This window comes from Salmo salar, chromosome ssa04, assembly GCF_905237065.1.
Source record: "Salmo salar chromosome ssa04, Ssal_v3.1, whole genome shotgun sequence".
Taxonomy (NCBI): Eukaryota; Metazoa; Chordata; class Actinopteri; order Salmoniformes; family Salmonidae; genus Salmo; species Salmo salar.
In genome coordinates, this window is record NC_059445.1 from 21,452,060 (window position 1) to 21,464,270 (window position 12,211).

The following is a 12,211-nucleotide window of genomic DNA, read 5'->3' on the forward strand; positions in this document are numbered from 1 at the left end:
GGTCAGTACAGAGTTAGGTAAATCAGCTCTTTGTCCCCCTTACATGGGGAATAATCTCCAAGCTGCTCTAAACATTGATGTTTTTGGTGTCTCTAGGTTAATCTCTAGACTGCTGAATGTGGCCTGTTACAGCTTACTTACAAAACCTTTAAAAGGAGTTTGTGAAACATTCATATGTAAAACATATTTAACACGTATTGCTTGTTACAGAAGACTACTGTTGTACATTGAATAGCCATTCAGCCCTGTTACATCTTGATGTGATGGCTCTCTATGTCTGTACATAGTGTGAAAAGTGGTTTCCATAAAGTGATTACCCCCTAAACCTGAATCTGAAATTACCTTTATGATCTTTCTTACCAATATTACTTTGGGGATTTAATCTCCCTCTTTTCAAAATCCTCACTGTGTACATGCACCGAGCATCCAAAGGCTCCAGCCATTGGATGCTCAGTGCATGTGCAAAGAAAAAGAACACAATTCAACCATTTCTGGCTGGTTGCGAAAACAACGACATTGCAAGTAGTCATGATAAGGTTTTCAATGTTTTCTTGTCGGAGTTTTAGGGTTTTGCATATGACTGTGCATTATATGATGTCGTAATAGGGAAGAGGATCAGATCAAGCCTATTGGTAATCTTGATCAAATATTGACCCCAAAAATGCACACACCGGTTATTGGTTAATTCCACAGCTGTTTGCATTGCTAGGTAGTGTATTAGCATGGTATGAGACAAGATAAATAATACAATTTAAGTAAAGTATAAATAAACAGTATTATCCTCAATTGAGAGTTGAATAAAAAAGTGTTATCGCATCAAATTCAAAAATCTTTCAGAATGTACCTTTTTTCAGTATAGAATGGCATGTATACATATTATATTACAACATTTATGTGTTTTGTCTTAGTGATTGTTCTTTAGTAAATAGGAAACTCGACAGTGTGTTAGTCCGAGAAACATTATTTAGATAGTTGTTTTGTGAAACCTTGAAATGTACACAATGAGAAGTAATATTGTAACAACAGTTTCAACGGGGGTAATTGTATCAAATATATATCTTTGCATGTTTGAATTAGAGCTCCTTTATAATGTTTTCATCACTGCCTGGTTCTGGGTATGTCTCGCATGTAACATAATAATACTAAAGATTTTGATAATAATATCTTCTTTTTTTTAAATAATACAAATCTGTCAAACAACTGTATTTGTTAAAACCCTTTTTTGCATCTTCAATAGTTATAACCGTTAATGTTGGATGCCCCCAAATCAATTATTTTCGGTCTCAGCTGAGTATCCTGTAGATGTTTTAAATAATTGAACGACTAGTGGAATCTGTGTTGGTAGCTGGACAGGTAGTATGACTGACAGTGAAGGTGAACAGGTTCCAGAGGAATGGATGAGACTGAGGCAGGAATTCCTTTAACCATAATGTGGTATATTTACTGAGTAGTCTGTGCTGCATAACAAAATAAACAGAATAACAGGTATCCCAATCAAATTCAAAACATGTATCCAAGCAAATTCATAATCATAAAGATCAAATCATAACAATCTTTCATTATTACCATAATTCAGGAATTCAACAATCCCGTTCATTATGAAGTCAATAGGAAACATCCTTGAGTCATTTATGCTCGTAACTATTTATCATAATCATGAGAAGAATAATACATACAGTGATCGCTTATTCAATCTATAATACCCATTAGGTTGATATCAGAATCGATCAGTTCAGCAGACAATGGCGTTTCATATTTCACCCTTTCAAGTGGCTTCATGTGTACATGTAATTTCATGACAGCGAGATCGAGCGCTGGCGATTTCCTCATTTTATGGGGTTGAGATCTGTCGGACATTTCCCCCCGACCTAATTAAATCGCCCCTGGTCCACCTGTGTAAATGGCCATGAAGTCAAGGATTCTTCCACCAACTACAGGGTCCTTTTCTACAATAATATTACAATATATTTATACATAATATATACATTTTATCATAAAAAATACATACAATTGACATAAAGACATATCATAAAGATCGTTGTCCTCCAGTTTTAGAATATCTTGACGGAATATTGTTTCTATCTCAGAAATAGCTGATTCAAGATGGCTGGCCGCTGTGCGTTGCGTCTTGGGGTCGAGAATATGGCGCGATTGGCTTGAGGTTCCCTGGGGTGTTGATGTGATGGTTATAACCTCTGTTCTTTGTGTGTTTGTAAAAACGTTCGTACAAAACGGTAGAATACTGTCTGTTTCATCGGCTCCTCCGTAGTCGTTCAGAGTCCATAATGCAGCAGGGATCCTTCTTGGGGGACTGTCAGCTGTAAACACAAAAATAGCTTTTAAAATAGGGTGCACACTTTTTGTTTTTAATGTCTAAATATTCTTATGGATTTTTTGGGGGGACTTACGTCGATAGTGTGATGGTGAAGGGCTTCGTAAAGGACCGGGTGATGTCTCGGTTTGAACCACGGATTTCTCAGCTAATGACGGCTGCTCCAAATCAATTATTCCTGGTAGCAGCTGGGTAAATGTTGGATATCCTACAAACGTTAGATAATATTAACATATATTTATACGAAATATATAAATTTTAACTTATAAAATACATGCATTTGGCCTAAATACATACCTGAAAATTCGTTGTCCACCCGTTTTAGAATATCTGAAAAAAAACACATATAACGTCTGTTTAATATTAGAACAATATCAAATTGTAATATCCAAACAATTCCAAGAAAAAATACCTAACGCACCCAAATCTAAAATATTATTTTCACTAACTCACCTTCAAAAAGCTCCATGAGAAAGGATTCAAAGATGATCTTTTAGCTGTTCGGTCTTCCACGGTTCTGGGCTGCTGGCCTGGCGTTTGGAGTTGCGTTAAAGCTGTTCGTACTGAAGAGGGGGTGTTTGTTTTATGTGGTTCGGGGTTTGTTGGGCTATGGTATTATGTAAGAGGGGTGTTTGTTTAGAGTGTTCCGGGGTTTTTGGTCTATGTTCTAGGTTAGTGTTTTTCTATGTTCAGTCTAATTTTCTACTTCTATGTTTAGGGTTTGTTGATTGACCTTCAATTGGAGGCAGCTGTTCCTTGTTGCCTCTGATTGAAGGTCCTATGTATAGGGGTGTTTTTGTAATGGGATTTGTGGATAGTTGTTTCCTGTTTTGTGTCTGTGCACATGACAGGACTGTTTAGTAGCGGTCGTTGTTTTGTTTATGTGATTTGTTTGTTTTTCCTTCTTTTGATTTAATAAACAATATGAGTATACACGTTCCCGCTGCACCTTGGTCTAATCCTTACGACGCCCGTTACAGGTAATGAGGTGGCCATGATGTTGCAATAGAAATCAGCTGTGTCATCATAGTCTGGCATTCTCTGGATTTATGGTATTTTGAAGACAATTGCAAACTCTGAGAAAAACAAGGTTGAATCATGATGACGTCAGTTCCCGACTTGCCCCACCTGCCCTGAAAGCCGGGTCGCCACTGGATACATTTAGTGGGTTAGTAAGGAATTCAAGTAAATATATTGAAACATGCAATACAAATAATATATACTCTGCTTCAATATTTTATGTCCCACTGACATTATGTTGGAAGACATATGTGCTGAAAGTTTGGAAAAACAGGACACAATTTTGTATGTTTTTTCAACCCCCAATTTGCACCACTTCTATAGGATGACCTATGTATGGTATAGGGTGCCATTTTGGACAGAGAATAGAGCACAGACAATAGGAGTGACTGTGCCCCTGCCTGCCTGCACTCATTTGGTATATCATATTTCCCTTGACCTGACATGCAAATAACCTATTTACTCGGACTGGACCCAAACCCATCTAAGAGACCCAAATGTATATGCAAAGACCACTAATAATTTTTACACATTTTCTTACTGCACGTTTGCCAAAATACATGTAGTTCAACATACGATTTTATTGAATATTAAGGATAAAAAGTACAAATAAACATTTAAAATACATTTGTTTAAGCCTTGAAATTATTTTGGTCTTATTGTCTAATCTCACTATTAAATACAAACAAAAAGATGCAATGTGTAGCACTAGCAAGAAGATTGATAAGTAATCTTCCCAGATAAGAGGGAATTAATCAAACCTAGGGTTGCAAAATTCTGGATTTCCTGGTAATTTCCTCCTGATTATGGGAATCTTCCGACCAGGATTTCTGGATAACATTTTCGGTAAAGTTACCTAGATATTGCAACCCTAATCAAAACACACACTATTTGTGACCTGTTGCCACAAAAAAAGAACAAACACCATTGTAAATATATCCCATCTATACGTTTACTGATTTTCCCATAGTACTTTAACTATTTGAACATCGTCCCAACACTATATAGACATATGACATTTGACATTTCTTTATTCTTTTGGAACTTCTGTGAGTGTAATATTTACTGTAAGTTTGTATTGTTTATTTCACTTTTGTTTATCTACTTCACTTGCTTTGGCACTTCTGTGAGTGTAATGTTTACTGTAAATCTGTATTGTTTATTTCACATTTGTTTATCTACTTTACTTGCTTTGGCAATGTTAACATATGTTCCCCATGCCAATAAACCCTTGATTTTAATTGAGAGATAGAAGTAACAATAACAACACTGTCATGTTAACTCTTCCGATCAAAACATCATTCAGAATATCAATGTTTACACTTTCCGTTGAAAATAACATACATTGAATTGAAAGGAATTTCAATACAAACATTTCACTCTGTTACAGTGAAAATATCAGACTGAAAAGTTGAACCTGACCTCTGTGATTGGTGTCTCCTCTCTTCCTGGCCGTTTGCGATTGTCTCTCCTTAGAACTGAGCTAGGTACATGTATAGGCTAAATCAAATTCCTGCCAACACACCTGTGTGGCATATCACATTGCCAGCCTCTGTAGCTACACCCAAGGACCACATGCCATGCAGATATCCTTCTCAGTGTGACCGGAACCACAACTACCAATGTGATTGATGAGGATTTATAGGTATTGATACTGTAGGCCTACTAAACACAGTGCTGGTTGGTGGTACTACATCCTAGCCCAAAATAGTATGTTCTTGAAATGCTCAAGGAAATAAGTTATTTATCAAATAGTATACAAGGCTTACTAAAGAGACCAACATGTGTATGCAAAGGTTAATGTAGTGTCCTCTGACATTTGCTCAGTCTTTGTTAGCTGTAGCCTCCTCACTTCAATTATAGTAGTACATGTGGCACTCATTGGATCTGATTAATTCTATTAAATACAAGTTAATTGTAACGAGCCTCGTAAGGATTGGACCAAGGTGCAGCGGGAACGTGTATACTCATCTTCTTTATTTAATAAAAAGAAGGAAAAAACAAACCACGTATAGAAAAACAATGACCGACACTAACAGTCCTGTCAGGTGCACAGACACAAAACAGGAGACAACTACCCACAAATCCCATGACAAAAACACCCCTAATAAATAGGACCTTCAATTAGAAGCAACGAGGAGCAGCTGCTTCCAATTGAAGGTCAAACCAATTAACTAAACATAGAACTAAACAACCTAGATCTAACATAGCCCAACAAACCCCGAGACACTCTAAACAAACACCCCCTGCCACGTCCTGACCAAACTACAATAACAAATAACCCCTTTTCCTGGTCAGGACGTGACATTAATCTTTTGAGGATTACAACACAGAACCACTCATCCTCACCCACACATCTCAGTGCTCCCGTCTGTAAACTGATGCTGCCCTTCCCCTCACTTGATGGACCACACCTGACATGCAAATGTGATCCATTGGTTATGACAACACTTTAGTACGATTGAAGAGAACATGCCGTGTTTTGTGGAATGTGTTAGGGATGGATATGGCCCTGAGTTATTCCTGATCAGGTCAGGTCAAATGTGTCACTTATTTAAATTATTTTTTTAATGTAAAATGCAATTTGTCAATGATTTACAACAACTACATTCAAACAAACATATATATTAGTTGCTTCAATTCTATTAAAAAATTGACATTTATTTTTCTGGTTGAATAAACCTTGTTTGGTCAGCATTTACAAGCAGTTTACAATCTAGCTGCAGTTTTAAAGGATTTTGAGATCTACATTTGACAGTGAAAGTGGTCTAGAAGATCCAGAAACGTGCTCAGCCTCCTCCTGCTTACAGAAATACAATTTGTAACCAATTGTAAAGTCTGTGGATGTCAGCCACTCCTAAGATACTCATATAACATCACAATAAATGTGTTGCTATTTTAATTGAAACGTCAACAGGACTAACTTTTTGATTATAAACTACAGTTTATAACATTATATGTTCATTATATCCACTAAATACAAACTTTTTATAACATTATTTGTACAATATCTATCACATAAGTATAGTTTAAAATTGGAAATTATGTATGTCAGAAATCATAATAAGTGTCACGTTCTGACCAGTAAAGGGGTTATTTTTTATTGTAGTTTGGTCAGGACGTGGCAGGGGGTGTTTGTTTTATGTGGTTTGGGATTTGTTGGGCTATGTGTTTAAGTAATAGGGGTGTTTGTTTAGAGTGTTCCTGGGGTTTTGGTCTATGTTCTATGTTAGTGTATTTCTATGTTCTAGTCTAGTCTTTCTAGTTCTATGTTTAGTTTATTGATTTGGCCTTCAATTGGAGGCAGCTGTTCCTCGTTGCCTCTGATTGAAGGTTCTATGTATACGGGTGTTTTGGTTATGGGAATTGTGGGTAGTTACTTCCTTGTTTAGTGTATGTTGAACCTGACAGGACTGTTATTGTCGGTCGTTGTTTTTGTATACGTGTTTTTGTTCGTTTTTCCTTTTATCATTAAAAAGAAGATGAGTATACACTTTCCCGCTGCACCTTGGTCCAATCTTTACGACACCCGTTACAATAAGTCAAACTAAATATCTTGTTGATGCTATACTTCAGAGCAGTGACATATAACAGGACACTCACACTACTCACTACCTTCAGCAACCTTGTTGCCAAAACCTCCCTTCAGCGGTTTATCTTCTGAACAGCATGTAAAACAACATGTTGGTTGTTAGCCTATCCAGCACAGTGTCAAAGCTATCTAGCGAGACCCTCCCTTCTCCAATTGGCTATCGAGCGGTCTCATCACTGATTATTTTCATAAAGTTGGAAACTTCTTGAACTTTAGTCAGATCTCTCCTGTTGCCAACTGTTAAATTACTGAATGTGTCCTCTGATAGGATATGATGCATTTCTAGTAGCTTAGTAACTGAAAGTAGTGAGCATTATTAACACCACGTAAAAGGAAGTTACCTCTTCCTGAGAGAACTCTGATACAGGGCAGTTTCCCAGCCCTGTGGAGGTAGTGGATGAACTATACAAACCTAGTCACCACAGCAATGATGAGAGACACAATCAAAGCCTGATGTAATCTGGATCCTAACCTCCTGTAAAGAGCTGCTACCATTAGCATTGGGAGGTAGTTCACCACCATAGCTATAAGAATGATCAAAATGATATTATCTTCATATTGTTTGTCCCCCCCCTCTCCCCTTCCCACTGCTCGGGGCGTTTCAGAGAACTGAGAGGAAGCAGAATGACATAACTGATAAAACCACAACGTCAGCGCTCATGGTCAGTCTAAACTAGGGAGCAAACAAACCTATGAAAAATGTGTCCAAACAGAACCAGATCACAATCAACCAGACTAAACCAGTGATTCCGACCCTGTATCTCAAGAGTCTGTACTTTAGGTAGACCACAGGGTGGACCACTGCCAGGTAGCGCTCCACACAGACATAGCACTGGAACAGGGGCTGAGCACCAATCAAGAAACCAGAGAAAAATTGCACAGCAGACCAAATATAAGCACATGGGAAGTAATAACTCAAATAAAATATGTCAAACAGGCAGAGAATTTTTTCAGTCATGGTCAGGTTGAGAGTGAAGAACTCTGTGGCCATCGTTCCTCCGGTTCCGGTCACTGTCAGCCAAAGGACCCAGGCATTTGTGGGGAAACTCAGAATGAGGTTGATTGAATGGGACACAACTAATAAGGTTTGTGGTTGAGATGTAAAGCCGGTGTTGTTGACCACAGAGGGGAAATAATAATCCCCCTTTCAGAAGTGTTCATCGCCTCTCTGGAAGCTGCTTCTGTGGGTACAGATGGAGGTTTGAACGGTTGAGTCCTGGAATGCATCTCAAATGTCACCCTTTTCCCTACATAGTCCACTACTTTTGACCAGAGTTCTGTGTACTATGTACTGTAGGGCAGTGGTTCCCAAACTTTTTATTGTCCCGTACCCCTTAAAATATTCAACCTCCAGCTGCGTACCCTCTCTAGCATCAACAACTAACACCCCACGAAGCATCGTTACCCATCGCGCCACAAAAGCCGCGGCCCTTGCAATGCAAGGGGAAACCCTACTTCAGGTCTCAGAGTGAGTGACGTCACCGATTGAAACGCTATTAGCGCGCACCACCGCTAACTACTAGCCATTTCACATCGGTTACACGTGCTGGTGGCAGGGAAGTCATGTGCAGGAGAACGAACTTGGTATAAACGGAGTCGTTTAATAAGTGCTCACAAAAATCCGAAAACGAAAATATACAAAATAATAAAAGTAGGTGCAAAACCCGTCACACACCAGAACATAACATACAATCAAACAATCACCGACAAGGACATGAGGGGAATCAGAGGGTTAAATACACAACATGTAATTTATGGGATTGGAACCAGGTGTGAAGGAAAATAAGACAAAACCAATGGAAAATGAAAAATGGATCAGCGATGGCTAGAAGGTCGGTGTCGTCGATCGCCGAACACCGCCCGAACAAGGAGAGGGACCGACTTCGGCGGAAGTAGTGATACTGCCATACACACACTATACGATACATTTATTAAACATAAGAATGAGTGAGTTTGTGTCACAACCCGGCCTGTGGGAAGTGACAAAAAACTCTTATAGGACCAGCGCACAAATAACAATATAATAATAATCAATAATTTTGCTCTTTATTTAACCATTTTACATATAAAACCTTATTTGTTCATCAAAAATTGTGAATAACTCACCACAGGTTAAAATGAGAAGGGCAGGCTTGAAAGGATGCTCATAACTCTGCAAAGTTGGGTTGTACTGGAGAGAGTCTGTCACGTCCTGACCAGTGAAGGGGGTTATTTGTTATTGTAGTTTGGTCAGGGCGTGGCAGGGGGTGTTTGTTTTATGTGTTTCTGGGTTTTTGGTTAATGTTCTATGTTTGTTCTAGTGTGTCTATTTCTATGTTTAAGTTTCTTGGGTTGACCTTCAATTGGGGGCAGCTGTTCCTCGTTGCCTCTAATTGAAGGTCCTATTTAGTAGGGGTGTTTTTTTTCCTGTGTTTTGTGGGTGGTTGTTTCCTGTTTTGTGTATGTTGCACCTGACAGGGCTGTTTACGGTCATTTTGTTAGATTTTGAGTTAAATAATTAGAATATGAGCACGTCACACGCCGCGTCTTGGTCCCCATTAGACGACAGTCGTTACAGAGTCTCAGTCTTAAATCATTTTCCATACACAATCTGTGCCTGTATTTAGTTTTCATGCTTGTGAGGGTGAGAATCCACTCTCACATAGGTACGTGGTTGCAAGGGCATCAGTGTCATAACAGAGCGATTTGCCAAGGCAGGATACTCTGAGCGCAGCCCAATCCAATCGTAAGCTTGAGTTAATTTGCACACGAAAAATCATGCAATGATGGAAAGACCTGTGTGTGGTCCTTGTTAAAGGTGGCGGAGTTGCAATCTACTGTAGAGATTGTCCCGCACATTGAATATAGTTGTAGAGAGTCCCTGTAATCCTAGATTCAGATCATTCAGGAGAGAAAAACATCACCCAGATAGGCCAGTCGTGTGAGAAACTCGTCATCATGCAAGCGGTCAGACAAGTGAAAATTATGCTCAGTAAAGAGAACTTTAAGCTCATCTCTCTACTCAAAACAACGCATCAATATTTTTCCCTTTGATAACCAGCACACTTTTGTATGTTTTAAAAGCGTTACATGGTGGCTGCCCAAATCATTGCATAGAGCAGAAAATACACGAGAGTTCAGGGGCTTTGCTTTAACAAAGTTATTAATTTTCACTGTAGTGTCCAACATGTCTTTCAAGCTGTCAGGCATTCCCTTGGCAGCAAGAGGCCTCTCGGTGGATGCTGCAGTGGATTTCCCGCGAGAGAGTAACGGTTAATGTGATGGGATGTTAATTATTTGACTAGACTTGACTTCAGATTTAAGGATAATTGACATTTTTGCATCTACCTATGAATTTTGAGATTTGTTGGTATTTTGGTCCGTTAATTTTAGTTTTTTCAAAAAGTAACATAAGAAGAAACCGCACACTGCTCTTGGTAGTATCACTGCTCTCTTTAATAAGCTTTACTTATCGGCCTCAATAAAATCAAATATAAAAATCTTGATAAAAGGTATATTTTCATTAGTTTATCATAACAGCGTCGTAAGAATGTCATGAATATGAACCACTTTAAAATGGACATACATCCATAATTCCAAAGCTCACTACACTGAATTACACATCATTTAAATGCCCATTTCATAAAGAATGTAACAAACTGGACTATACTGTATGTAGTAACTTAGTTTGAAGAGATGGCGATTGCGTCTAAAAATGTGTTTTGTCGTGTCGTAGTCTAGATTTAGTCCACATGTTTTTAACTGCCATTTCCCGAAAGTCAAACTCTTCCCACACGCCAAGTCACTTTTCTCAGTTTCGGAAGCATCTACATAAAACACATTGTGTGTGGCTATCCTTCAATATATTCCAGAGACTTGTCCATAGGGATTTATTGATATGTTGTACATTTTTTATTCTCTATAAACTTTCTTGAGAAAAATTTGTCAAAACGGAATTCTTTAGCATTTTACAGATAGAAAGAAGAAAAAAGTATTCATCCAGAATCTGCTCTGAAAAATTCCTGTCCTGGAGTATCTTAACAAAATGAAACCAAAATATTAAGTCTGACAACCTAGTGTCCAGAAAAGTATTATATTTTTGTATACATTCAAGTGGTAAAAGTTGCTTGTGATGTGATCAAGGGGAGATAAAATCCTTAAAAATATATTTTCCTACATTTGATGTTTTTATTCAATTGTGGTTTAAATTCAAATTGTAATGTAAATTATTTTTTGGGTAACCTGTATTGATGCAGCGTCCCTGTCCCCTGGGGTGTGTTGTGGTTGTGTCTGTCACAGACGCTGGAACTGATCCAAATCTCTGCTCTACCCGACCCTTCCATACCCCACCTGTGTGTTACGTCACACTGATGATTTATTCAAAGTGCGTCCAAAATAGCACCATATTCCCTATACAGTGCACATCTTTTGACCAGAACCCATTATATGGTATAGGAACCCATTTTGGACACACACCAGAGCACAACAATATTTCCCTTGACCTGACATTCAAATAGCCTGTTTACTCTGACTGGACTCAAACCCATCTAAGAGTCCAAATGTGCATGCAAAGACCGCTAATAGTTTTTATTTTATATAATTATTCTCTACAAAAAGTAAAAGACATGAGTAGTTCAACACAAGCATTTATTGAATATGATTAAAAAAAGATTAACGTGGGTCCTCTAGTCCCATCTCACTATTAAATACAAACACAAAGATATAATGTGAAGCACTAGCAAGAAGATTGATAAGTAATCTTCCCAGATAAAAGGGAATGAATCAAACCTAGGGATACAAAATTCAGGATTTCCTTGTAATTCCCTCCTGATTACAGGAATCTTCTGACCAGGATTTCTGGAGAACCTTTTAGGTCAAGATACCAGAATATTGCAACCCTAAACACAATTTTAAAAATGGCCAGCACATCTACAACTACCAACCTCTTTACAAGCTATCACATAACAGTTGCAAACAGGTTACATTTGGCCCTCTGTATCAGATGAAACTGGGAATATAAACTCTCCCTCAGACACCTTTGATGAAGGGCAGTTTCCCAGCCCTGTGGAGGTAGAGGAGAGGCTGCACAAACCCACTGAGCACACTGATGTAGAAACACACATATTTGGCATAAAAAAACTGTCCAGAATCTAGTACTCCAATTAAAGGTAAAACCACTACCAATGGAAGGTAGTTTGCCATCATAGACACCGTGATAATCAAAATTATCTTAAATGCCCTCATCTTCATGTTATTTGTCCCCTCCCTCTCTCTCTCCCCTTCCCCTG

The 12,211-nt window shown here is 38.4% G+C and overlaps 1 long non-coding RNA gene across 1 annotated transcript; it reads right to left on the reverse strand.

Annotated features, from left to right (window-relative positions):
* Positions 1-1,415: 1,415 nt before the first annotated feature.
* LOC106602641 (uncharacterized) lies at positions 1,416-2,899 on the reverse strand. Its single transcript, XR_001328260.1, has 4 exons — positions 2,786-2,899; positions 2,630-2,662; positions 2,409-2,540; positions 1,416-2,318 (listed from the first exon to the last, which is right to left on the reverse strand). It is a non-coding gene; the product is annotated as an uncharacterized lncRNA (long non-coding RNA).
* Between the last annotated feature and the right edge of the window lie 9,312 nt (positions 2,900-12,211).